A 25860-nucleotide genomic window follows, 5' to 3' on the forward strand; every position below is an offset into this window, starting at 1 on the left:
TTTGTTAAAAGAACGAGAAAGTTGAGGGAGTGGGTTTTGGAAAAGCACCCAAAGGTGCAGAAAGAAAGGAACTGACATCCGGGGAAAAGAATTGATACAGAGCCGCACTATGCCACCTGCTGCTGCACAGGGGTAATGCTAAGAAAAATCTCCAGATCCAGTCTGCCACCTGGGTATTTCCAGGGTCAGTAATAAGCGGTTAGAAGTATCCATTGAAAAAGGCCTTTTAAATTTAAGAATAGGATTGTATCCATCTTCTCAGGTACAATGAACAGACTTAATAGCCACCCTTTCCCAAGGACTGGGACGCGCGTTCGTCCTTACAGTGGCAACATCTCCAAGCTCAAAACATAAGTATACCTCTGCCATGGATTACATAAACTGCCTCCCCAACACCATCCACTTCAATACCCAATCCACAGAAAGAACAACATCTTCAAATTAACCAGTAAACTCTTTGTAAACTTACATTTTATCCCACAGTAGGGATACCCTCAGATAAGAGGGCGGTCACCCCCAACGCAAGGCATGTCGCCCATGCTCTCCATCCACCCCTTGATTTAATCTCATGTTGTACTATAGAATAGCCAGTACTGTTAACATCTCCACTTCAGAAGTCTGTTAACCAGATCTCCATAATGAACAAGTACTTATCTTTGGTAACGTTCTTTCTGGAGGATATTCTATCTACAGATTCTTCACTTTTAGAATATCCCAGGCACCAGTCATCAATCAGCAGAAGACTCTTGAGCACCAAAAAGGCCTTTTAAATTTAAGAATAGGATTGTATCCATCTTCTCAGGTACAATGAACAGACTTAATAGCCACCCTTTCCCAAGGACTGGGACGCGCGTTCGTCCTTACAGTGGCAACATCTCCAAGCTCAAAACATAAGTATACCTCTGCCATGGATTACATAAACTGCCTCCCCAACACCATCCACTTCAATACCCAATCCACAGAAAGAACAACATCTTCAAATTAACCAGTAAACTCTTTGTAAACTTACATTTTATCCCACAGTAGGGATACCCTCAGATAAGAGGGCGGTCACCCCCAACGCAAGGCATGTCGCCCATGCTCTCCATCCACCCCTTGATTTAATCTCATGTTGTACTATAGAATAGCCAGTACTGTTAACATCTCCACTTCAGAAGTCTGTTAACCAGATCTCCATAATGAACAAGTACTTATCTTTGGTAACGTTCTTTCTGGAGGATATTCTATCTACAGATTCTTCACTTTTAGAATATCCCAGGCACCAGTCATCAATCAGCAGAAGACTCTTGAGCACCAACAGGTGGCAACATGTCGCTCTACGGTGATCTTGTGCAGCCCCAGAAGTAATGGAGTGGGACCACTCATAGGTGTCATCCCAGTGTGTCTAACCTAAATTTCTTAATATTTCTCCTTCACACCCTCGGACGGTGATCATGATGGATACTTCTAAAGGGACTACCCACCTCCTCTTCTGCCTCTCTTGGTGCAGTGAAACCCAACAAGAGCGGGTCGAACATGCAGTGGTCCCTTGCACAGTCAGTATATAAGTTAAGGGCTCTTCTAGGGTCAAGCTGATGAAGCCTCCCCTTCTGGTTAGAAGTTGGGGCAGTGCGGAGACGTCCGGTAGGGTAATAAACCACCACTCTTAGCAAGACGATGGCCTAAATCCTCAGCATCAATTGGTTCTGGAAGGAAAGTGGTGTATGGAGGTTGTACCTTCAGTGCATGCTGTTTGTTTATATGGTGTGCAAAAGTGATTGTAATGAGAAAAACTGGTTTAATTTTCAGACTCCATAGAGAATACCTATGCATCAGCTCAAATGGTGTGCACATGAGATATGTGAGAACCAAATGCAGGCACCACTGGGGCATGACAAACGGTTTTAGAAGAAACATCTTTCAGAAAGTGCATCACAATATGCGTCTTTAAAGTGGAAGGTTAATATGGCACATGTAAAAAAGTCAAACTGGCTTACATGTAACCCTTAAGAGTGCCCACTGCAAGACCTTGCTGGACGAATGACAAAACAAGCAATACCTAAGTATGTTTAGCCTGAAGAGGATCAAGATGACAGGTTCCACACCAAACTACACATTTTTTTCAGTGTCCAGCATAAATGGGACCCAGCTGTCACCACTCAGTCTCCATGCATGGAGGTCTTGATTGCATAGATTCAGGTATAGGACCTTCCACTGTTGCTTAGACAGATGGTCCTCCCAAAGAGGTAGCTGGAGCAGACAGCAAATGGTCAGGCTAAAGCGAACTGGGCACCACACCCTCAGGTCCAAACTTTGGGCTAGCAAGATGATTTGGGCATGGTCTGTGCTAATTTTCTTCAGAACTTAAGGCGGGAGTGATAATAGTGAGAATTCATACAGAAGCCCTGTGTCCCATCACAGATTGCATGCATATCCCAGTAAATGTTCTGGAGGGGACTTCAGTGCACAAAACCTTTGATTACTGTGAGTGCTCAGCGATGGTGAGCAGATGTAACCAGGGCAAGCCCCAATGTTTGCAGATGCCATTTGTGGTCCACCAGCTGGTAGATTCTCATCTCATTTGCTCTGGAATTCAGGGACCCTGTAAGGTGGTTGGCCATTTAAAGATCTGCTGCTGATCCAGCCATCTCCAAAAGTGAAAGACCTACTGGAACAGGATAGGATCCACAAGCCCATTCTGCCCTGGTTGTTTAGTACCACATGGCACTCATAATGTTTGTGAGGAACTGCAACAGCCTCACGCTGATAGTCATCAGGAAGCCTTTCACGGCCAGCCAGATTGCGTGAAGCTCCAAAAGATAGATATGGAGCTGTACTCCCCTCTCCCATAAGACACAGCCATCCCAGCAATAATGCACCAGTTACAACCATGAAATCTGGGTGGGGAAGGGAGAGTGGCCACAGGGTAGGTTGGTATTTATTTCTAACCACAGAAGATCCCAGGCCATCTCTTGAGGGATCTGGATTGAAATGGTGAGACAGCCTAGGTCCACTGAAACCTGGGGTTCCACTGAAGGACCTCCATATTCCATCTTGTGTAAGAGACAAGGAGGATGCAGGTGGCTAGGAGTTCAAGAAGTAATATCCACACTGAGACCCAGGACTGAGCCCAAAACATTAGGATCTTATCCTGAATATTCTGGACTTGCTACAGCTTTGAAAAAGTCTTGAAAGCCACAGTATCCAGGATAGTTCATATGAAAGGAAGTCTGTATGTAGGACTCAGGTTGGACTTTAACTCTCTAACAGAAAACCCCAATGAGGTAGTTATTCTGAGGTGGTCTACAACTAACTGTGGTAAACCTGCCTTAAGCAGCCAGTCATGGCGAATGTATACAAATACATTTATGCTGATCTCCGAATATGAGCTGCAAATAGGGTTGCTGATGAGGCTGCTATCCTCCTCCCTCCATCTCTTCTTCCTGCACACCCTCAATGTCCACCTCCTCCTCTTCTGTAGCCTGTAACTGGCGGGCCTCCGACAAAGCCCTAAGGGCCTTCTTGAGCTCCTGCTTCTTGGAGCCCTAGGTCGCTGTAAGTCCCCTCTCTGAAGAATCCTCTGATTCAGCCACACTGTAGCTCTCCAAGCTTTTGAGCTCAAACTCCATACTTTCAGGTATTGTCACAGGCGCATAATGTCAGGTAGGATGGAAGTGAATTTGAAAAAACAAAATAAGCCAATGAAGGAGAAATCAAAAAGAGGTCAGATCTGGTGTCAAATTCTTTATACTGGGATTTTTGTGTTACACAAATCACTGTATGGCACTGCACTAACACATGTACCGAATCCAATCACCAAGCACTGATGTGAGAAATTGGGATGTTAGGTGAGGGGAGTGTGAGCCTTTCTGAAGCAACAGGCACAACCCTTGTCAGGGTAAACCACAGTCATTAAATTAACCTGTGCTTAACCCTACGGTAGCTTGGCACAAAAGAACAAGTTAACTCCGGTAATGCCTTATCTGGTAGAGACTCTAGCTAGCCTCATCCGGTAGAGACTGTAGCTAGCTTACCTCTGAATTATCCCCAGGCATCAGACTAATTTGGATTTTGTTTCTTGAGCAGTACCCCTGCGCACCGGTTGGTGGTGTCGTTCTGCTGCACGTGGTGTTGTCCGTGCCAGAAGTAACATTTGTGGTGTCTATACAGGCATCACCCAGGCCCGCTAACGCCAGTTACTTTTGCAACTTTCCACACCAGAAGCGTGGAGCCATGAAGTAAACTGACCATTGGTTTGGAAAAATAGGGCCCTGAAAGGGAAAAAACCCTGTCCGTACAAATCCTTTTGCAGAGCGGGGAGGATGGGTGGGTCGATAAAGAATCTGCGGCTAGATAGAGTCTCTACCAGACAAGGTGTTACTGAAGGTGAGTAACTTGTTCATCTGATAGAGAATTCTAGCCACAGATTCCTTACCTTGAATAGATACCTAAGCAATACCTCCCCGGAGGTGCGTCTACGGATCAATTTCACACGAGGAAGTCTTGCAGGACTGAACGGGCAAAGTGCCCATCTCTATGGACCTGACTGTCCAGACAGTAGTGTTTGGTAAATGTGTGCAGAGATGCTCACGTTGCTGCCTGGCAGATGTCCAGGACCGGATCTCAGCGAGCTAACACAGTTAGGGGGTTGCTTTTTAACTAGTGCTTAGCAGATTATAATACAGAGTATGATCCATCGTGAGATGCTGTTTTTCTGTAAGGCTTGTCTCTTGTTCGCTCTGACATAACCCTTGAAGAGTTGGTCGTCCACCAGGAACTTTCATATGCGGTCAAGGTAGAACGACAACGCTCCTTTTGGGTCCAGATTGTGGAGTGGAGTCTCTACTCTTCTTTGGAGGGATGTGGAGGAGTGTAAAAATAGACAAGGTGATGGATTGGCTTACATGAAATGGAGTGACCACTTTTGGAAGAAAGAAGGCCCTGCGCGAAGCACCAGTCTGTTAGGATAAATGGTGAGGTAAGGAGGCTTGGATTACAAGGCCTGAAGCTCGCTTACCCTCCTGTCAGATGTAATCACAACCAGTAAGGCCATCTTAATGGTAAGGAGCCTGCGGGGACAATTGTGCAGAGGCTCAAAGGGAGCACACTTAAGAAAAGTGAGGACGAGATTGAGGTCCCACTGAGGAATAATAAATGGAGAAGGTGAAAACAAGTGTTGTAAACCTTTCAGAAACCTATGTACAGTAGGAGATTTGAAGAGAGATGGCTGATCAGGTGGCCGCAGAAAAGCGGAAATGGTGAAGAGATAGCCCTTCGGAGTGCCCAGAGCAGAGCCCTGCTGGGCAAGGATGATTAGGAGAATTTGAGAAAGGGGGGCAGAAAGGGGATCAATTTGTATTTCTGTGACACATGCCACACATTTTGACCAACAGCAGGCTTAAACCGTCTTGGTGGAGGGAAACCTGGCTGCCAAGATAACGTTACAGACTTTGGGTGGAAGGTCGAAAGCTGTCATCTGTCGCCGCTCGATCTCCAGGCCAGGAGGAGGAGAGTTTAGGATACCAGTCTCTCCGTGCCCAGTCCAGGGCCACCAGGATGACTTGGGCCCGGTCATTCCTGATTTTCTTGAGAACTCTGGGCAGGAGTGATATGGGCGGAAAGGCATACAGGAGGCCTGAGCTTCACTCAAGACTGAAAGCATCTCCGGGCGAGAGCTGCAGTGGAAAATTCAGCACACAGAACTGCTGACATTGTGCCTTCTTGTTGGTGACAAACAGATCTAACCAAGGCTCTCTCTAGTACTGCAAGAGACCTTGCATCACCTCCGAATGGAGATCCCATTCGTGATCCGGGAGACATCTTTGGCTGAGTTTGTCCGCTCTGGCGTTCAGAGAACCTTCCAAATGTTGAACCACCAGGGATATGTCCTGCTGTTCCAGCCATGTCCAGAGACGCAGGGCCTCTTGACAAAGGGTACACAACCCCTCATTACCCTATTTGTTGCAGTACCACATGGTGGTAGTGTTGTCCATGAACACCAGCCTTCCCTGGATGGAAGGTAGAAATGCTATTAATGGCGATCAGATAACTATCAGTTAAAACATGTTGATGTGGAGTCCGGATTACGCCAGGGACCAGAGTCTTCTGATCTCCACCTCTCCCAGACGGCCGTCCCATCTCAGGAGTGACGCATCTGTCACTACTATGAAATCTGGTTGGGGAAGGGAGAGGGGTCTGCCGATAACCCAATTGCGGTCATTAACCATCACTTCAGATCTTTCACAGTTCCCTCCGAGATCAAGACCATATTGGAGAGATTTCCCTGATGCTGCGCCCACTGGAACTTCAGGTCCCACTGCAGACCCACATATGCCAATGGGCATGTTTCATGAGGCCATGAGGCCCAGCAGCCTCTGAGTCAGTCCCACCAAAATGAAGATAAAGGCTGAAACATCGATAGCATAGCTTGAATATCCTGGACTCGCCATTCGGGAGGATAGGCCCGAAACAGCACCGTGTCCAGAACAAGTTGGATGAAAGGGAGAGGCTGAGAGGGAGTCCGCGTGGCTTCAGCACATTGATAGAGCACCCTAGCCTGAGGTGAGCCCGCCTTCAAGATAGGGGAAGACTGGCACCCCTGATCTCCACAGATGAGCTGCAACCTCCGCCTAACCTTGGTGAACACCCGAGAGGCGCTAGTGAGGCCAAGAGGGAGCACAGAAAACTGAAAGTGCTTGCGGCCCACCGTGAACGGCAGGTAACGCCTGTAGGCAGGCAAGACGGGAATATGGGTATATGCGTCCTGCAAGCCGAACGTTACCATCCAGTCTCAAGGGTCCAGGGCAGACAGGACCTGAGCAAGAGTGAGCATCTTGAATTTTTCCTTTTTGAGAAAAAAGTTTAGAGAGCGCAGGTTGAGGATAGGAAGAAGGCCTCCGTCCTTCCTGAGCACCAGAAAGTAGCAGGAATAGCTACCACGACCTACTTCTGGAGTCAGCACTCTCTCTCTAGGGCTTTTTTAGCCAAAAGAGCCGTCACTTCCTGGCGGAGAAGAGATAGGTGGTCCTCCATCAGCCTGTCATATGTAGGTAGGATGGATGGGGGGCAGTCTCCAAGGGGAGGAAGTAGCCCCTTCAGACAATCTGCAAAAGCCACTTGTCCGATGTTATGAACTGCCAGCAGGGTAGGTGACGGCGAATCCTGTCGCCCGCTGGGCACCCATGATTGTAAATGGGCGGACTCGGAAGGTTTGGAGTCTGAAGCTTCTGGGGGGGTGGTGGACTGACCCAGCTGCTGGTCACCCGACCCACGGGGCTGGTAGGAGTTGCATCCACGGCCATGCAGTGGCTGGTAAACTGGCATGCTGATGTGGCTGGAAGGGTAAGGATGCAGCTGCATACCCCGTCCATGGCCATAAAAGGAACAAAAGCCAGATTGAGGGTGACGAGGGGCCATAGAAAGGCCTAAGGCCCTGGCCGCAGCCCTGCTGTCCTTAAAGTGCTCCACCATCGAATCCTACTTGTCTCTGATGAGACGGGATCCATTGAAGGGCATGTTCATGAGGGATGACTGGACGTCCCCAGAAAAGCCTGTAGCCCTCAACGTGGCATGGCATTGCAGGGTCACTGTCGATGGAACCACTCTGCCCACTGAGTCTAGTCTAGTGCACATCAAATGGTGCCCTTAATGCATCCCACCCATCGGCAACAGCCTGAGAGAGCAAGGCCAGGGCCTCCTCCAGGAACATTGGGAGCACCTCCGCAACTATATCCCACAGGGTGTGGGAATGACAGCCCAAAAGGTATGTGATGTTCACCAACTGCAATGCCAGGCTGGTGGAAGAAAATATTTCTTGCCTAAAGAGTTCAGCCTCTTGGATTTCTGATCCGGCGGGGCAGTTGGCAATGTGCCAGGATTTACATGGTATGTGGAGGATTGGATCACCAATCTCTCTGGAGTGGGATGTTGGGTGAGAAAGTTTGGGTACCTGGTGTGGGTCGGTGGTGGCTGGCAATCGTCCTGTTCACAGGAGCCCCTGTACTGGACTTGGACCCAAGCAGGACATAAGTAAGTGCCTCACTGAAAGGGAGAAGTGGTTCTAAAGAGACACTCCCGGCTGAAGCACTTCCGTCACGACATTAATCTTGGCTGCCACCGAGGGCAATACAAGGGTCCAGAACCACAGCTGCGCCCTGCACCACCATTGTGAAGGAGGCTCCCTCCTCCGTAGCCACATTAGGGGGAGAAAGCATGCCAGTATCTGGAGAGGTATCCAGTTCACTGGCTTCACACAGATCCTAACACTAGTCCATCTGTTCCTCATAAGGCTGGTATTCTTCAGGGTCCAGCAACCAAGTCCTAGCCCATAAGAATAGGGCTCAGGCCAGGAAGGCATGGGCTCAGTCGGTGAGGGAATCTACATCTGACAACACTCCTCCGGCTCCCTATCGGAGTCAGGGGACAAGGATGGGGATGGCAGCACCGGCCTCTAGATTGGCGCCAGGGAAGTTCGAGGTGGCATGACCGGCACCGATCCGGATCCATTTGTGGATCCCTGGGGCCCGACTGGTGCTGTTGAGGGAGCCTCCGACGTGGATCAAGTAGGGACTCCTCCCGAACCCACGGGACGGAAGGCATGCTGGAGGGAACGGGCCACCCAAATATGAGGCTCATAAAATTCAAATTGATCGCGGGTTGCTTCGGCTCCCAGAAAATCGGGGCGGCACGAAGTCGGCGCTTGCGTAACCATGGAAGTCAGGCCTCAAGAGGTGATGCTCCCAGGTCTTATCAGCCAACAGATGAGGGGAAGTCGAAGCACGCTTTGACTTCTTTTTCTTCCTGTGTGAGCAGGACTTAGCCAAGTAACTCGATGACTTGGAGCGTGACGACAACCTTGGACTCCACGACCGCTCCCGGGACCTTCCTTCGACCTCATTTGTCGCGGCGTCACGCATCGAGACTCTAGAAGCTTGAGGGAGCACTCCCTCAAGGCACTCGGGTTCACGGCGCAGCAGTCGGGACAGGCCTTTGGGTCATGGTCTTGTTTGAGGCACCAGAGGCAAACAAGATGCGGGTCCGTCACAACAACTATCTGTGACAGGCGCCGCAGGGTTTGAAGCCGGCCTTTCGTGATGACATTCCTGCCACACCAAGAGGTAAAACCTCAAAAGACATCGGATGTCGAAAAACGCTTAGTCAAAAAGTGACTAAGGGGTAGCGCTTCCCGAATCTGCGCTGATTGGCGTGGAGAGAAAATAATTGATCGCCAGCACGCCTGGGTGGTGCCTATATAGGAACCGCAAACGTCACTTCCAGAGTGGATGACGTCATGTGGAGCCAAACAACGCCACCTACAGGCACGCAGGGGTACTGCTCAAGGAAACATTTGCGGATCCAGTCTAACGTCTGGGGATAATTCAAAGGTAAGGAATCTGCAGCTAGAAGTCTCTATCAGATGCTGTCAGGCTTAACTTAGACGCAATGTGTAAAGTATTTATGCAGCACATAAACAGCAATAAAGTAAAAACATAACACAAGAAAAATCTCACACTTATTTTGAAAAATAGAGTCAAATTTTATAAATTATTAGACACTAAAATGACAAAAATCCAATCAGTAGAACTGGAGGGATGACGTTTCAAAGATTTCAGGTAAGTATTGTGCCTAAAAGCACAAAGCGGAGGGCGTGGCCAACCATCATGGTCGTGCAGACGTGCATCCGCACGGCTCCGCTCCAAGCCCCGGGAACCTGACCGCACCAGCGCACGAGATACGGTCAAAACCTGCGCGCACAGATGAGTTAAGGCCTGAGTTTCCCCTCTGGAAACTTACTCGCCGGGGCGGAACTCTGGGAGCCCTCTGCCTGGCTTCCTGACTTTGACATGGCCCCCGCTGGGCCTTCAGCAGAGCGTGAAGCCACATGGTGAGGCTGCCTATTACAGAGGTTGAAGGGCCCATGAAGAGGCAAATAGAAGTGTAGGGAGGACTGCGACAGGTTGAATGCTAGCAGCCGACCGAGGGGCTTTTGAACCTTGGTTGCATGTGCTGTCTGGAGTCTCGTGAGCCGGTGACTGTCACTGGGAGCCCAGCTGTGCGGCTTTGTTGCTTTGGAAACTGGCCTGATCGAAGGGAGGGCAGCTCTGAGCTAACCAAGTTCCCCAGCCCTTGCCACCTAAGAAGGCGCAATCCAATAGAGTCTCCAGATATTTCGCCCCAACTGAGGCCAAGGTAGACAAGGAGGGGGACACGAAACAGGGGGCGCGATGGCTCTAACCCGAAAAGAGCTGCTGACTTTGCTGAGAGCCTTTAAGAAGGAGCGGAGAGAGGATATTAAGGCTGACATCTGTGCCTCTTCAATGCATCTCGAAGCTGGTGGCGCTCCAGGCAGACATGGATTCGGTGGGGGCACGCACCTTAGACCTCGAGCTGAAATGAAAAGAGCTGGAAGGTTGAATGAAGCCCCTGGAGGAGAGTTCGGTCAATGTGAACCCTCAACTACGTGCCGCCATGCTCAAATGCGAAGACCTTGAAAACCGTTCTCGCAGAGACCACATTAGGGTGAGAGGCCTGGAAGAAGGCTGCGAAAGGCCTGACCTGGAATCATTTATGGTAGGTCTCTTCTCCACGGTTCTTGGAGAGGTTTGCGCAGAGGTCCAGCTGGAACGAGTACACAGGGTGGGCCCACAGTTACAAGGAGAAAATATGCGCCCTAAGGACATTCTGGTCAAGTTCAGCTCTTTCAAAACTAAAGAACTGATTCTCCGGAAGGCTAGAAACAACAACAAGGTCACATTTTAAGGAACAACATGCTCCCTCATTTAGGACGTGGCTCAGGCCACACTAGTGTGCAGGCAGCAATTCCGCCGAATAACAGAGACTCTAAGGGACCGTCAAGTTCGATATAGGTGGTCATACCCCTTCGGCATAGCCTTTCTGCTCGACAACAAATCGTATCACTTCACCAAATTTGAAGAGGCTGCGGGCCTACTCGGTCTAAAGAACAATCCATCGCGACCGGCTACGACCTCGGGAGAAGGGTGCCTAGAGCGGCAGACGGGGCGACGCTCGCCTGGCTCATGGCAGACACCCGAGAGAGGTGGCAAGAAAATGAAAGGTAGACAGCTTTGAACGCTCTGGCCCCGGATTTGTTTTGCCACTGGTATTGGTAGGGGGGGCAATGATCTCAATGGATCTCAGGGGGGTAGGAGTGATATAGCCCCCCCATGGCGGGGGACCTTGTATTTGGATCTTTGTCGATGAGAGGCATGTCTCTGTCACTGGCTACCAATGCAGACGTTCCAGCCAACTTAAAGTTTGTAATTGTGAAACTTCCAGTGTCCCACTATCCATGCAACGGGACTCGGGGAGCGGAAGTAGACTCGCCCCTGGAGTTACCCAAGGCGATGATCTTCAATTTCTTTGGGGACTTTCCAGCTCAAAGACACTGTTCATGTTTCTTCCGTGGTGTTTAAAAATGTGGTCTTCACGATTGTTTTATGGTGGGGTCGGGGGTGGAGGGGTTGGGATGGAATGGGGAGATTTACAGCTGGTGGGGGTACCCGAGGGGCAGGGGGGCACCGCATGCCCCGGTCTAAATGACTGTTAGCTGTGTATCATGGAATGTGAGGGGGCTTAACTCTCCTAACAAGAGGCAACGCTTATGGAAATACTTGGGAGACCACCAGGCTAGGATAGTGGCATTACAGGAAACCCACTTAAAGAAAGGCGAAGACATGCGCCTAAAACATAAAGCCTATCCCTTAATTTTCTGCTCTTAATCCACCACTAAACAGAACGGGGTCACCCTCCTTTCCAATCCTCCGTCCATTTCCTCCATCTTGACACTCAAACTGACAAGGCGGGGAGGTTCCTTGTGGTCAAGGGGGTCTTGCGGGGACAGCCATGCACTGGTAAGGATCGAGGAGACGTCCCCCTTCTGTTGCGTACGCAAAGAAATCACCTATCTGCGTGTTAGAATCACCCGCAAATTAACTGACCTCTATAAGGCCTACGTTCCCCCTCTGTTGCGACAGCTTCAATCTGACTTCAGGAGATAGGGGTCTGCATTCATCTCTTGGATAGGCAGAATAAACGCAATCAAAAGGAATATCCTACCCCGGCTGCTTTACCTTTTTCAGGATCTCCTGATTACAGTAGACAAGGAGTTGTTCCCGGAATTGAAAAAAAAGACCACCAAATTCATCTGGCTGGGGCAGAGGGCGCGGCTATCGCAGCGGCTATTGCCCAGATCATGACTAGAGGGTGGGTTGGCCCTTCCTGATTTCCGCTTGTATTTTCAAGCCGCCCAGCTGTGGGTCATGACGGAGTGGTCCCTTAGGGCCTCCGACAAACACTGGCTCCATGTGGATAGGCAGATAGCGGGTAGAACCGTCTGGGACCTTCCATGGAATCCACAACGAGACAGAACTCCTAATGTATTTCTCAGCATCCCCACAGCCACTACTCTCCACGTATGGGACACCATTACCAAGACACTGTCCTTGACGACCTTTCCTTCACCCTACACCCCCATTCACTTCAATCCAGCCTTCCCCTGGCATTATTAGAGGGCCACTTTGATAAGTGGAGGGAGGGTGGATGGCTCATGCTCTCTGACCTTGTTAAGCGAGATGAATTGCTCTCCTTTGTGGAATGTGCAACCCTTTTTAAATTACCGCCCACAGAAGAATATCATTGCCTCCGACTAAAACATTGGGTGCAACAACCCCAGGTGCGGCTAGCCGCAACCAGGGACTTGCGCCCTGTTGAAAAATGTATGCAATCGGGCACCATTACCAAGGGCTGCGTGTCTTTTCTGTACTATCTTCTTTTGGCGGCAGGCCCCCAGCCGGTTCCACGACACAGAAGATTTTGGGATGCTCTGTTACCGGCTCTGTTAGGAGAGAAACAGTGGGGTTCGCTGTACAAAGATATTATCAAACACAATCGCTCTATGTTTTTAAGAGAAGCCCACTATAAAGGTATGTAAGAATAGTATTTACATCCCCAGAAAATACACTCCATATTTCCAAATACCTCAGACAAATGTTGGCAGAGTTGTGGGCTGCTGGGAGACTTTCGTCATATTTGGTGGGAATGCCCCTCCATCCAACCCTTTTGGAAAGAAATACTCTCCCAAATCAAACAGATCCTGGGATAACCCATCCTGGGCACTGTAGAACATACCCTTCTGGGAGTGCAGGGCCCTAGCTTGAAGTATCAGACCCAAGAGGGTCGCTCCATTATGTTGTTGTATCTGGGGGCACCCAAGATGGCAATTGCCGCCGCCTGGAAGAAGTCGGAGGCCCCCTCCATTACCCAACGGCATGCCCGGTTATGGTGAGTGCTGGCCCTTGAGTGGATGACGGACATAGTCGATGACTCATGTAAGGGCTTTGACTACATCTGAAGCGTGTTGGTGGGTTACCTGTCGGAGGAGCTGCCTCTATTCGCCTGCAGTCCCAGATTGCGGGCCCGACATCTTTTTCAGATTTAATGGGCTTGCTACCGCCCTGCGCTGCCCCCTGTCCCCCCTGGATCGTTAACATGAGACCCCACGGAAGTGTGTTTATTATGTTTTTTTCTTTGTTTTCGTTTTCTTCAAAGTTCTTGCTCTCATTGTTGGTTCTTGAGCACAGACGGAGGATGTATCCTGGAATTTTTAAGTGGTATCGGTGAGGCGCCACATTGATGAGCCCATCGTATCTGGAAATTGTTTTTTCTAAAAAAAAAAAAAAAAGTAAGATTTGCTGAGACCTTGTTGGAAAAGCTGTGTGTAACTTTTCGATATCTGTATCTCTTGGCATGTGAACTGTGCTCAGTTGAGATACAATTGTTGTATATCTTTGAAAAACTCAATAAAAAGATTTTGACCCAAAAAAAGCACAAAGCGCCACTCGTGGCTATCTGGTCGTGTGAAACTGGGTGTAAATCACAAGTTCATGGTGACTGCGATAGAGCGGCGGCCAGAAACAGGGATCTTAGTCCCAGTGAAAAAGTTACCTTCTAAAGTCCAGTGTGAAGAGTTCTGTTTGCAGTCGAGTAATCCGCAAGGAGCAGTGAGAGAGTGGCAGATGGTCGTCGCTATAGTGCAAAGATCAGGCTGGGTATTGTGGATGGTAGTCGCTGTAGCACAAAGATCTTGTCAGGTGTCGCAGATGGACATTGCTGGAGATTCTTGTTGGTGGTCAACACGGGCTGTCGAAGTGCAGATCTTGTCATGCTGGCGGTCGCTGTAGCGCAGAGTCACCTTCACCGAAGCTTTGTGTTAGCGGTCAGCAAGATCATGGCGCAAATGTGTCCATTTGCGGTCGCGATGAGCCCAGACCTTCAGGATATATCCTTTTCTTCAAGGAGGAGCTCAAATCATGCCACACCAAGGGTCCAGGAACTGGGAAGCACCTCTTGTGGATCCAGCAGAGGCCAGCAGGGCTCAGGCAGATCCAGTTGCAGCAGGTCAGCTGAGCAGTTGCAGAGGGGCCTCTGGAGCTTGTTGTGTCCCTCCAGCTCAGAAGAGGAGATCAGACAGCTGATCCTTGGAGTTACTTCAGCCTGGGATGAAGGGAGCAGTTCCAGTCTACCTTCTCAGCAAGCAGGGAAGGCCTCAAGCAGCATAGCATCTTCTGTAATATATACAGGTCCTGGAGTGTACTGAAGAGGGGGGTCTGAGGATCCCATTTACATACCTGGGGCCACTTTGAAGTGGGAATAGCTTCTGAAGTTTTCCGCCACAGGTGTATGAAATTTCCTACCTCCCTGCTGTGGTCCCAGTTTGTCTGGGGGCACAACAGAACAGTATGAAGTCCTTTGTGTGTGCGCTGGATACGTGGCTTTGAAGAGCAAGTGTGGTAGATGACAGCTCCAATCCCTACCCCCCCAATCAAGCCAGATTGGCCAATCCTACCAACACCCAGACTCTCTATTCTGATGCTGTCTGGGAGGAATATACAAAGGCGAACTACACCTAGTCATGTGACCCAGGAAACAGACTGCAGGTATCGGATGGCCAACTTTCTAAAAGTGGAATTTTCAGAATTGCGACTTAAAATCTCAATTTACTGTGTAAGAGGATGTTGAATTACAATTCTTCAGACACCAAACATGACTTTCCAAACGGTTCCCTATCAAAAGCTGTCACTTACTAAATGTTATAAGGTAACCAATGTTACCCTATGGGAGATGTAGGGCTTGCAATAGTGAAGAACACATTTAGGAGTTTATCACTACCAGGACATGTAAAGCGTAACTTTTTTAATACAATGCAAGGACAGTTTATGACCTTCCCTAGAGGTGACATATGTATTATAAAGTAAGGTTTAAGCCTGGCAAAAGGTTTATTTTCTCAGGTCGAAATGGCAGTTTAAAACTGCACACACAGGCTGAAATGGCAGGCCTGAAAGGTTTGAAAGGGCTACTTAAGTTGGTGGCACAATAAGTTCTGCAGGCCCTCTAGCAGGATTTCATTTACCTGTTCCTGTGTACACATAGTACCACTTTACTAGGGACTTGCAAAGAAATTAAATATGCCAATTGGGTGCAAGTCAATGTTACCATGTTTACAGGACTGAGCACAAGCACTGGTTTGCAGTGCTAAAGTGCTAGAGCCAACAAAACTGAGTTCAGCAAACCAGGAGGAGTGAAGTCGAAAAGTTTGGTGGAAAACCACACCAAAGATGTCCGGTCTAACAGCAAATACATTTATGTTGATATCCATAGATGAAATGTGACCACTGCCATTGTCTTCATTAATACCTATGGGGCCGAGGTAAGGTCGAAGGGCGCACAGGAAATTGGAAGTGTTTTGACACCACGGTGCAGCACAGGTAGCATCTGTTTGATTGCAGGATGAGAATATAAAAGTCCAATGACACCATCCAGTCTCCAAGACACAGAGCAGAAATGTTCTGCACCAAATTGACAATTTTTAACTTTTTGCAGGAGATCCTGTAAAGACCTGAGGCTTTAGTCCTTCAGCACAAGCATGTAGCAAGAGTAGCACCCCTCGCCCCTTCTGATTGCAGTCCTCATCAGTACCAGACTTGGAGACCAATAGCAGCCCTAGTAAAAATGCTCAAATCAGCTTGGCTCCATTCCATCTCTCCTTCCCTCTTTCTCGAAGCCCCCATGTGCCTGCTGCAATTAACCTTGGGGAACTGGGAAAAGTGACAGAGGCACAAACCATTATCTTAGAGCTTCACAATGGCCCCAGCTCACTAGAGAAATACTCAATGGAATAAAAGACCGGTCTGGCCCTGGTGCCTTTTAAGTGGCACTCGTGGCCTGCAGGAGGTTGGCTTTCTGCATTAAGGTTGAGACATAGTCTGCTGATTCGCCTTGGCATATGGGGAATATGAGGCTGTGAAGAGATGAAAGGTAGGGCATACCCTCTTTGAACATTCTATAGAACCCATATGTATGATGTGATGAATTTCCAGCAGGGGAGGGGATATCGGATTCTGCCCCCGTTCCGGCTGGCGGTGGCTCTGCAATGATAAATCAAAGAAGCTTTGTCCTGCTGTGGCAGGAGAAGAGGAAGTAGATGAATGCTGCCCGTGCTGGTGTGACTGCACCATGTCCTCTGCCTCAAAAGGCTGAGTTGGCTGATGTTGCCTGTACGCTAGGCCTCTGGAGTAACAAATGTTCTGTACTGCTGGTGGAAATGACGCATGTCTATCTTCAAACTGCTCATAGTCTAAATCCCTCAAAGGGAAATTCCTTAAGGGATACCTGGACTTCCCCAGAAAATCCAGCTGTCTACATCCAGGTGTGTTGTATAAGGCCAGCAAAAAGAACATTTTGCAGCATTTTGTCCATCCTGAATTATTTGGACAAGAGATGCCTTGTGTGGTCTTCCAGGATGGTCAGCAAAATCGTGCTTGTCATGTCTCATACAGCGTGGCTATAACTATCCAGAAGGCACACCACACTGAAGGAGCCAGGCTAGATAACAAAAACATACTTCCATCAAAGGCTTCAATATGGTTTGTTTCCCTGCATTGGGGGAGGGGGGGTTGTTGTTGAGGGATTCATGTTACTCAAAGATGTATGCACTATAAGGCTTTAAGGTATAGGATGTTGAGTTATGAAATCAGGCCAGGGTCGCCAGGGGCTGGTCTGTGTCACCTGCACTTAGTTCCTCTGACCAGAAGATCGGAGAATGTTTTGGACCAAGTACAGACAAACTCAAAAACACTCTTGATGTTGGAGGAAATGCTGCTGTGATCCTGGTAGATCTATCTGTTGACTTTGACACAGTGGATCACTCAACACTTTGTCTTCACCTTGAGACCATGGGCGTCAATGGAGCAGCTTTAGACCTATTTAGATCATTTTTAACTAAAAGGGAAAACATTGTGATGCTGGATAAGTTTAGATAAAAATCCCTCACGTCCGTGTGGAGTGCCGCAGGGGTCCTCGCTCAGCCTCTCATTATTCAATCTTTAAGTGGCAGAGCTCGCTCCACTGATTCAATCTTTTGGTCTTTCACTCACCTCTTACAAACAAATCGTGGTCTATGTGGCAAATAAAGCCAGCAATACGAGTGTCTAGCTCTACAGCTGCATGAAAGAAATCTGCACCTGGATGGGCAGGCATTGCCTCAAGTTGAATTCAGAAAAGATGTAAATTATGTTCGGAAATGATCCCTGCGTTTGGACTCCGGTCTGCTGGCCACCAGAGATGGGTCCCCTTTCCACTCCCTCTACTAAGGTTAAAAGCCTTGGAGTGATTCTGGATGACAAACTTAATCTAAGTAAACACGTTAATTCTATTACACCCACCTCCTATAATATGCTACGAATCATCAGAAAGATTCTGCCTTGTATTTCAGTTAGTGCAAGGAAAACCGTTATCACTGCTCTCATTTTATCTAGAATTTATTTTTGCAATGGCCTATACACCAATTTACAGAAACAATACTTAAATAAATTGCAGGTTCTACAGAACTCAGCTGCCAGAGTCCTGCTCAATTTGTCAAAACATCAGTCTGCTACTTCGGCCATTAAAGAACTACACTGGCTGTCGGTCAGGAATCGCATCAAATTCAAAACTCTCTGTTTCACTTATGGGGCCCTACATGGCATAGGTCCAGGATTTTTGGGAAACTCGATTTCATGGTTTACTCCTAAGAGGAACCTCAGATCTCTGGGTTCATATACAGTTACACCGTCTAGGTTTAAGAAAGCCAGATGGGGAGGCAGTAGCTTCCATGCAGGAGCTACCAGACTTTGGAACACCCTAACTCTCCATATTAGATCTTCACCCTCTCTGATGGCTTTCAGAAAGCTTCTCAAGACCTGGCTTTTCAACTTGTAAACTACCCTTCACGGCATGCTCCGGTACTATGCCTACTATTAGCACCAAGACACCCTTGGGTATACGTGGTGCTATATAAATGTATTTAACATAACATAACTTAACAAGTATACATAAGCCCATAAGTGCCACATTAAATAGCAGGAGAAACTCTGAACTACTCCAACCATGCCCGTTTTCGTCAGTCTTCAAATAAGGTTTGGTTTCAACCAAAGACAGTAGTAAATCTAGCACCTCTACCACTCAGCGCACCGCCACTACAAAGGAAGCATTTTCTTCCGTTGGTAGACTAGTTGGTGAGTCCTGCTTGGTCTGAAGGGAGGTGTCCAGCCCACTGGCATTTTGTAAGTCTAGGGATAGATTTTGTATGCCTCCTCTTCATCAGGTTTGTGGGGGGAGAGATTTTGTACACCTGCATTGAGAGCAGAAGAGGGCCTCCAGCTACTGATAATACTGGCATTGTGGAGGAGGCCAAAGATCTGGTTGAGTAACCACAGGCTGCACCTTACAAACCACACAGCATCACAGGCATGGTGTGGGCCAATGTCCGTTCGGAGTCAGATGTCCATTCGGAGTCAGAGACTGGCAGCAGTGCCAAGATGGAAGGGGCTGATATGGACCTTGGACCAGAAAGAAAACATGGACTGGCACTGGTATTAGTCCAGAAGTGTGCCCCGAGGGGGTCAGGGAGTGTCTACTGTTGGGAGGTTCCAGTTGCTATGTGGGGCCTGATGGCACAACAGGGAGAACTGTGGAAGGTCTTGGAGTGAAAGACCTATGTGGGCTGTTTATACAAATTCAGAAATTCTAAGAAAGATGGTTTCTGATCAGTAACAGATGCACCAGGGATTGGATGATGCTCATTTTTGAGACAGTGAGAGAAATGGTACAGGCCCAAATAAATGAAATGTTGGAGATAGAAGAGAAACTAGAAAAATCTAATGCCTTGGAAGAGGCTAAAAATGAAACTAGAAGAGCTACTCATTCAATGAATACTTATTGAAGAGAAAACCAGAAAAACTGAAAAAAGACTTTAGATACTTCTCAAAGGAGAGGCATGGCCAAGATGGCGTCTAATACAGATGCGCAATTCGGAGCTCTGCATGCCTGTCAATAATCCTGATCTTTTCTCTTGCATCCCTGCCATCCTGGACTCCCCCTCAACCATCAAAGTGTCGTGCTTGACTGAGGGTACAATTGACATTGTCCTAGGCGAAATCGAGATTACCCCACCAGGCTTCTCCCTTTAGAGAGCGGATTGGCCTGGCGAGACGACCCGGCTGTGGACCTGGGGCGGGGACTCGCATGAGTCCGGCTCTCCCGGAGCATTGCACCCAAGGCTGGACCCTGGAAGTTGGATGATACCAGGAGCTGTGGGTGCCCCGCCAGTGGCTCATGTGAACTCGGGACGTACACGGACGCCGTGACTGGCTGTGTGGAGGGCGGAGCAGGCTGGGCCTGCCCGATACGCTGCCGGGCGCCCTGCCGCAGGGACCCGACGTCCCAGGAGATCAAAGATGGCTGACCGTTGAGTCTGGAGCAGCAGTCTTGGGGGTGACTTTCAACCTCCCTCCTTCAGAGCCTGAAATTGGTGACATGAGGCGGAGGTGAGGTACTCGGCCTTACTCACTCGCCCCTCCAGCCTGGCCTTACTAAGGGAGCCCACTGCGGGCCAACCTTCCGTGGCCAATGCTAGCCAGCCAGGTAGCATGATCCGCAGGCCCTCTACTCCCGCATTAAAGGAAACCAATGCCACAGGACTCCTACCGGGCGGGGTCCCGCTGTCACACTCTACCAAGCAGGACGGCTCTACCTCGGCCACCCACTCAACGAGGGTGTCCCACTGACAGAGGCAGGGGCCTCCCCGGGGTCGAGCAGGAGTTTGGTTGTGCTGGGACATCTAAGCCTACTGCTGCCGAACGCCTGGTTTTCGGGAGGCAGACGAGTGCAAATTCCCTCCTGCTTGGCTATCTCCTCACATTCCTACACTTCTGGACTTGATGGTGGAGGCCCCACATGAACGTAGATTCTGCAATGGGACGGGGGCTGTGCGGCTGAGGTGGATCTCACTCGTGCCTAGCCGGGACACTGCTGTGGCCCCCCTCCACCGCTGCACAAAGGTTGCTCTGCATATCCACAACGAGGGACTGCTGTGGACTGCTGCTACATGCACCCAGTGGCTCATATCCTCCGTTAGCCCTAGGGGACCTGGACTCTTTCACCTAGGCTAAAGTACTCTCCACTACCACACAGGGCTACGTCTTGCTTCTATTGTCTCAGTGATCCTCAGCGAGCATGGCCTACTGCAGGGCCCCCCCCCCGACTGGTGGCGTGTCACCTACTTGCCCCCGAGGTGCCCCTGGACTCCTGGTGTCTCTTGTTTCCTCCTTCCCACAGGGACGGACCATAGCTTGCAGCCCAACTGACCCTGGGAGGCCCGCATCGGCCGGAAGCCCAACTCCGAATTTCTGCCCTACGCAGGGTGACCCGCCACTGGATCCTCCATCCTGTGCATGCTCCTGCCGTCCTGCCCACGACGAGCCTCCTTTACAGTGGTTCTCCATGGCACATGTTTGCGCAACTGGGAGGACAGTTTGGCCCCCACATAACTGGATTGTCGACTCAGTGGTCACGGTGCTGACTGCCCCCCTGGTTTCTCACGAGCTGTCTTTAGTGTCATCTGATGATGGTGAAACCAAAGAACACCAAATCGCTACTCCTGGGTAGCGCCGACTCAAACGCGGAACCTACACTGCTGGACAAGACCCTTGGCATCCTGCAGCACCTAGAAATGACGCTCCATGCCCACTCTGCCCAGTTGGACAGGGTCCGCCAAGCCATCATGGACACACAAACCTCCTTGGAGACCCGCATAGACTCTGTCACCATGGAGGTCAATTTACTGCGGGCTTATCACCGCAAGCTGGCGGATCGGGTGGATGAGGCCCAGTTCACATTGGCAGCCGCACGACCCTCACTGCAGGACATGCAGGAACGCCTGAATTAGGTGGAGGTTGAGGTTGCCACCTTGCATTGCAGAGTGGAGGACACCGAGAGCAGTTCAAGATGCAACAACATCCGCCTAATGGGCTTTCCCAAACGCTTGGCGAGCCCTAGCGTGTAGCTCCTCTTGGAGGAATGGCTGGTGAGGAATGTCCTGAAGGGCAAGGAGCCTGCCTTCTTCTCTGTTGAATGCGCACATCGCACTCCGGGGTGGCCCCCCATCCCCGTGGCTCCCTGACGCCCTATCATAGCACGGCTCCTCAACTACAGTGATTGTGACCTGCTCCGACAATGTTTCCGCACCAAGGGCCCCTGGTCCTATGAAAACGTTCAGATCACAGCATACCCTGATTTTACCATGGAGGTGCAGCACCACCGAAGGTTATACTCCAATGTCAAGCAACGCTTCTGGGAGCTGGGAATAAAGTATGCTCCCTTATTCCTGGCCAGGCTCTGCGTCATTGATGGTGACAAAACCCACATTTTCCAGTCACCAGGGGATGTATGGACATGGCTCCACGTGAAAGACCTGCTACCCTCTCCTTCCCGGAACAGACTGAAGGTGAATGGTTAGTATCTAAACCGAGATGACGCAAGCGCGGCCGTCCAAGGATCAAGCCGCTGAAGAAAGAGGCCAAGCAGTGGCGGAGCCCTCCCTCCACAGCTCAAATTCCTTTGCTCCCCTCTGAGATGAGCACCCATCGGAGTCAGGATCGGACTTGGGCGGATCACTCCCTTCAGACATCAGTGACCCACAAGAACCGAATATCACTCCCAGATAAGCTGATGACCTGTGACTAGGTAACGAGTGACTGCTGGGACTCCTACATTAAACTGGGCGCATGCCTCACTGGGCCAGCTGCCAGCCAGCAGGTAAAACATGGTACGCACGTGACTGCGGGGTGCTTATGCACACAGGGCCCGTACTGTGGTCTCACCAAACAATGTTGACTCTCCACCAAAGACAAAGAAGGCCCTTGACTTTGGCGCCATGTCACCCCAGTGTTCCCAATTGGACTTCGATGTTGACTGTTTCTTTTCTTTATGATTTTTTCTTTCACCACTCCACTGTTCTTGGTGTATAGTTTGGGGATGTGTCTCTGGACTGGCCTTACTATGGCAACTGTTCCAGGGGGGTTATGTTTTCAATTGCTATTATGGTTAATCGAGATGCTCTAACAGAGTTCTACATAGTATTTGATGATCTCCTGTAAACCACTTGCGCACACATCGATCCTTAGGTCTACGCGCTCCACCAGGGGGGTAGGCAAAGACACCTGACGTCCCTTCTCCGACACGATGCACACTATGATAAGTGAGTTGGTTGAAGCCCATGTCCCTCAATATTGTATAATCACCTGGAATGTGCGCAGCATGGCCACTCCATCCAAACGATAACGCATTTATGCCCATCTTAAGCAGAGTCTGTAGGTAAGTGGGTTTCTATTGCAGTAACCCCCCTCCCACTTTTTTGCCAGACACTTGATGCACTTTGACTTGATGTGCCCTGGGTCCCTGCCAATCAGGTTCCCAGGGCCTGTGTTCTCTCCCAAACCTGTACCTTTGTACTTACAATTGGCACATCTCTGGCCACAGGTAAACCCCTTGTAAAAGGTACCAAGGGCACCAAGGACACTGTGACCAGGGAAGACCTCTAAGGACTTCAGCACCTATTGTGCCACCCTTAGAGGCCCTGTACCTTAACACACTGCTATTGCACGCTGCGTATTTCGGTGCAGAGAAAAGTGAAGAGTCGACATGGCGCACATCCCTGTGTGCCATGCCTGCAACCCACTGCCTGTGGCCTGGGTAAGTCACCCCTCAAGCAGAGTGAACTAGCCCTCAGGTGAGGGTACATTGGCATGAGCCCTGTTCCCCTACAGCGACTAAGTCCATTCTTAGCCATTGTAAGTGTAGAAAAAGCCATAAAGAGTATGGTCTGGAAGTTGGTCATTATGAACTCCACAGTTCCATAATGGTTTTAATGAGATCTAGGAAGTTTGGTAGCAAACTTCTCAGCACATTAAACCCCACACTGATGCTAGTGTGGGATTTAATGTACAAGGCACTCAGAGGGCATCTTAGAGATGCCCCCTGAAAAATGACCAGCCCTGGAGTGCTTCCTGAATGGTTAACTGCCATCTGCCACCACCAGACAGGTTTCTGGACCCCTGGGTAGAAGGCCTTCACTTTCAGGGTACAGAAACAAACCCCATTCTGGGCAGAGGTGTCATGTCTACGCCCCCAGGATGGGCTAGGTCTACGAAGGGGAAGCTTCAAAGGCCTGCCGCCTTTGTAAGCTGTCACTGCCTTTTGCTGCCCCTAGAAACTGGCTCCCACCGGTTCTGACTCCCACTTTAGGTGTTCGAATTGGTGGGAAAACCAAGTTAGAAGGAGAGGTGGGCCCACCTTTACCAACATCACCCCTCAGGTGAGGAAGCAAGGTGAAGCACACATCTCAGTCCCCTCCATCTTAAAGATGAGGGGACCCAGCGAATTAGAGAGAGGTTCATGCACTCCTCTCACTGGAGGGTAGCATAATAGGGGGTGTAATTACCGCAAGGAAGGGGCCTATTGGTCCCGACCTGCACATCCCTGTATCGCCCCCTAAATTTAGTATATAGAGGGATTCTGAACCTTGCCTCCCTAGATTCCTGCCACGTACGAAGAAGGATTGAAAAGGTCGCACAGCAGAGGAGACTGTGGAGAAGAACTGACTTGGCCCCAGCCCTACCGGCCCGTCTGCAGTTTACGGAGATCCTGCACCAAAAGTCGATTTCTCCTGCAGCCAGTGACCTTCAGAACTCCTGGTAGGAGTCCTGACTGCTTTCCAAAAAGGCCCTATATCCTGCAGACACAAGAGAAAAGAGTGTGTCCAGAAGGACTAGTTTGCACACTTTAAAGAGAATCCCCTAGACCATAAATTCTAGGGTTCTTATTGCTCTATTTAGCTTATTTTAAATTATTTAGATTAGCGTAGAAAATAAATATTTTTTCATGTCTTAGAAAAGAAACCTTCCATTTACAGAACACCAAATTTACAAAAACACATTTATACACAATGTTATATTCCACTTAAAAACGAAAAATTTCAAAGACAAAAATGACAAGTGAAACAAACTTAGACAATCGTGTGAAATAACATTAACATTGAAAATACAACACCAGTCCTAGTTTTTACATAAGGCATCAAGCGGACGTTAGATTCTTAACTAGACGTTGTTAATTGTCCTGCCTAGGCCAAGAGACCGGGGGTTATGTCTTAAAACCAATGTTGCCTACACAAGAGATACAAATTATTACTACATTCCTTAAGGCACAATATATACACAATCCCCCGGGCTCACAAGAACCAACGCGTTTCGAATCCACACAATTCACGGATTCTCCTCAGGACTTGAACAATCTAAATAATTTAAAATAAGCTAAATAAAGCAATATGAACCCTAGAATTGATGGTCTAGGGGATTCTCTTTAAAGTGTGCAAACTAGTCCTTCTGGACACTATTTTCTCTTGTATTTACAGTGGTCCAGTCCAGGAGGTTTTGAGACCCGAACCTTCTTTGTTCTCAATATATCCTGCAGACAGCAGCTCTGGTCAGAAGAAAACTCCAAAGACAGACTCTGAGCCTGCTGAGGACGAAGAAATGCAACGCATGGAGCCACTCCAGGATTCCCCGATGCACCTGCAGCCTCTGCATGGAGACCCCCCCCCCACCATCTGCGAATGGCTCAGTAAAGTGAAATCCATCCTCAAAAGGCTCGCCTGCATTCAGCCGCCCTGTGCCCTGGAGAAGAGGACCTAAGATGCATCTACATCCCCGAGCCCTCCAACTTACCTTCCCAGCTGTTGGTTCCTCCGGGAAGACTTCCTGGACTGAGCTTGCAGCCAAAATCCAAAACCGGCAACCTCCATAGGGTTGCATTGGGCTCCGGACCCCTCCTAAGAACCCTGCACCCGGATGCCCCTGCGCTGCTGGTGGTGTGGACTTGGTGCCAACCGGGGACCCCCTCTGCCCTGACCTTAACCCTAGGAGCTTGGCTCCCAAGACCGAGTATCCTGCCCATGAGCAGCCCCCAACCGAAGAGCCCCATATGGCCTCTTCACTCGGCCGCCCTAGTGCCGCTGATAATGCTGTTTGAGAGCCTAACTGGACCTCGGGGAACCTTGGTCCTAACCCCCAAAAACCATACTTGCAGGACGTTTACTTACCTGTAAAACCATTAACACTCTTTTTCCCTCAGGAACCAATGTTATGAGTTTTTGTTCCTAAAAATGTCTGTGTTGACATGTGTTTTTTTGTTTTTTTTCCTAAGTCCTCATAATCGACAAAGGCAGAGGCCATAATCTAAGAATTGTCTGGTAGATGCGGAAGACAAAACCACATAGTTCTGAGACTTTTTTAGACAGCCTTGGACTTTTTCATTGTACAATTTCGGATTGACAATCGAGCCTAGCAATATGTCTGCTTGAGGATTTCCAATTTTCACAAGTAGGGCGTGCTTCTGAAATCTATTTTATACAAATTTCTCTGCGTGCAATAACTAATAGTTAACTGAGCCCTACGCATCCCCAGACGGACCCCCCTCCTTCCAGAATCCCTA

Source organism: Triturus cristatus, chromosome 3_2 (assembly GCF_964204655.1).
Source record: "Triturus cristatus chromosome 3_2, aTriCri1.1, whole genome shotgun sequence".
Classification (NCBI taxonomy): domain Eukaryota; kingdom Metazoa; phylum Chordata; class Amphibia; order Caudata; family Salamandridae; genus Triturus; species Triturus cristatus.